The following is a 3,533-nucleotide window of genomic DNA, read 5'->3' as shown; positions in this document are numbered from 1 at the left end:
TCAGCTCCTTAGCCCATCCTTTAACTGGGTTTCTTCCTGTCTAAATGGAGAAAAACTGGAAGCATTCCCATTGAAATCAGGAACCAGACAAGGCTATCAACTATCTCCACTTCTCTTTAACATAGTGCTTGAAACTCTTTCAAGAGCAATAAGACAAGAGCAGGAAATTAAAGGAGTAATAACTGGAAAAGAAGAGATCGAATTATCCCTTTTTGCAGATGATATGATATTATATTTAAGAGACGCCAAAAATTCCACCAGAAAAATCCTAGAAATTATTAACACATTCAGTAAAGAGGCAAGTTACAAAATTAACCTACAAAAGTCTGTAGCCTTTTTGTATAACAATAACAACCAATCAGAGAAAGAGTACATGGAAACACTCCCCTTCACAATAGCTGCAGAAAATAAATTATCTCAGAATAAACCTGACCAAAGACATTAAAGACATCTACAATGAAAATTTTAAATCTTTAAAGACAGAGATTGAGCAACATCAGAAGATGGAAGGACCTCCCATGCTCATGGACTGGAAGAATTAATATTGTGAAAATGACCATCCCACCAAAAGCCATTTATAGATTCAATACAATGCCAATCAAAATCTCCATGAAATTTTTCACAGAATTGGAAAAAAAATCCTAAGATTCATATGGAAGCACAAAAGACCTCGGATAGCCAAAGCAACACTGAGCACTAAGAGCAATGCTGGGGGGGATTGCTATACCAGATTTTAAGCTGTATTATAGAGATATAGTCATAAAACCAATATGGTGCTGGCACAAAAATAGACCCATAGAACAATGGAACAAAATTGAAGACCCAAACATTATTACAAGCAATTTTAGCCACCTGAATTTTGACAAAGGGCCAAGAACATTCACTGGAGGAACGAGAGCATGTTCAGCAAATGGTGCTGGCAAAATTGGATCTCCACCTATAGAAGAATGAAACTAAACCCCCAACTTTCACTCTGCACAAAAGTCAACTCCAAATGGATCAAAGACCTCAATGTAAAGCCTGCAACTCTGAAACTGCTAGAAGAAAACATTTGCAAAAACCTACAAGATAAAGGTGTAGGAAAGGATTTTCTAAACCAGACATCAATTGCTCAGGAAACAAGGGCGAGAATCAGCATGGGACCCCATGAAACTAAACAGCTTCTGTACATCAAAGGAAGAAACCTGGGAAGTGAAGACAAAACCCACAGAATGGGAGAAAATCTTCACCAGCTACACGTCTGACAGAGGTTTAACGTCCAGAATATATAACGAACTCAAAAAACAGAGAATCAAGACAGGAAGTAACCCAGTTAAAAAGTGTGTTATTCTAATGGTATGCAATCACACAGATTTTCATTAAGGCAAAGATATGTGTCCATCATAATTATTATAATTCATAAATTTCATTGCTTTTGTAGTTATTCATCCTATTACCACTAAGAATTTTTGAAGTGTTTTTTTCCTTATATTCACTCTTTTATCAAAGTTTTATTTATGCTTTATTTTTCTGCTTTTTAGCTTCCGTTTTTCATGAGAGGGATTCCTAAAGTGTTGAGAACGTTTATAATCAGTTCATATTTAAGGGTCAGACAGCCAACACTGAGGAGAAGCTTCTCATACATGTTGCTGGGATACTGGATTAATGCTTCTGAACACAGCCAATTCCCTTGACAGAGTGTCTGACGTTAGTAATATTACTCTCAAACTCATTTCATTTTCTAAGGAAAGCACATCTGAATTAATGCTTAGGTCTATTCTTGCCTTAAATTCTATTTGACCTTTTGTGTTCATCTTAAAATAATAAGCCAGAAAAAAAAATGGTGTTAAATAATTTTGTTGGAATTTGAGAAATGAAAAAGCCAGTGCATAAATTCAGCCCTCCATCTTTAAATGAAAATCTGTCATTTTTTGCAGCACATATAAAGTTTTTTTCCAAATTCTTTATTTATGGGAAGCAAAATTAGAACAGGAAATAGTATGTAAATATGGGCCTGAAATCTGGCCTCTTATGACTCCAGCTGCAGTATCGATTGCAGAGGGAAGGTGATCTCAGAGGTTATTGGAATAATTAAAGTAGGATGTGTAGAGGATCATGATTGTGAGAGTGAATTCTAGGGAAATAAAGACACTTTAGACAATGTAAGGAAATGTTTATAGAATGAGTGGAACTGGAACATGGGGGGGTCAAGCATGGTTCCATTGCTCCTGCTTTGGGAAACTAAGAACAAACTCATGTTTTCTCTGTAAAGCAGAAAGAATTGAGAAAGGTAGCTTTAAGGAAGCATGGGGGTTCAGTCAAAGGTATATCAATTTCCAGTGATCACTGCAATGAATGCTTGAGGATTTTTAGCTTAGAAATGCCCATCAAGCCATGAATGAAAACTATTTCAACCAGAGTAAGAATCTTGAAAATAAAGGAGGTGGAAAAATATATCCTAGGCCCAATGTCATTTTGGGTTTCCTCTCCTCTGCGTGTTCAACTTCCATACTGAGAACCTGGCTGTGAACAGAATTGAGTCCTTCCCCAAAATTAATGAGATGACAGCAATCTTCCCTTTACAAAAGGTAGGGAGAGTGATACTCAAACTTCTTTCTTCAGACAAAAGAAGCAAAATAACAAAATTATCATCTTTCAGCAATTAGAAATTGCTAGTAATTGCTTTTATAGTTTACTAACCACTGTGTCAAAAAATCTTATAAGGACTGTTCATTGCAGAAAATTTAGAGAAAACAGAAATTTTACCTTCTTCTAGGTAAAAGACCATTCCCACTTTTGCTCTCTTTATTTTAGGGTTTATTTTCTAAATTTTATTATATAATGTGACTATTCTTATAATTATCTTTAACTGATACACATTTTCCTACCATTTACAAGAGGAAATCTATAAAGTAGATTTTAGTAGTACCACTGTAATTTTAACTTGGGAAACAAAATCATTTTTAAAGTGAAGTTCTAGATTTTCATAATTTCTCCCTTGCAATCTGACATTTACACATTTACATTATGTTCCTTTGGCCAATGATTATACTAACTCATGTTTTTACTTTTAAAAGAGAGAAAATTCTCATTTGTCTACAATGCTTATAATGCACCCACCTGACACCAGGAGATGTATTGACCTAAGATTACAGTAATAAATTTTTAAAAATTATAAGGTACAGCTGCCTTTACCCAGCATGCTCACAACTCTTTATAAGCTCTGGTGCTGATCCTTGCATATATTTGAGAGCACATTGCTCACCTTGTGAGAGACATATTAACTCTTTCAAGTCCCAAGGGTACCATTTAGTAAATGACTTCTTTAGTGCTCTAAATGTACCTTAGTGCCCTGAAAGAGGCACATTAATCTTCAGAGCATCCCAGGGGAACTTAGATCAGGAAATAGAATTTTCTTGGTTTTCTCAGCTCAAAACAATATAAATCTTATGTTATTAAACAAACAAAAATCTCATTTGTTTCTGTTTCTTAAGTCCCTAAGCATTTCTCAGATTCTGCATATACGTAAGAAACAAATATGAACAAAAAATGGT

This window comes from Nannospalax galili, unplaced genomic scaffold, assembly GCF_000622305.1.
Source record: "Nannospalax galili isolate Female #2095 unplaced genomic scaffold, S.galili_v1.0 scaffold189, whole genome shotgun sequence".
Classification (NCBI taxonomy): domain Eukaryota; kingdom Metazoa; phylum Chordata; class Mammalia; order Rodentia; family Spalacidae; genus Nannospalax; species Nannospalax galili.
The sequence above is the reverse complement of the archived record's forward strand: the minus strand, read 5'-3'. Positions refer to the sequence as shown.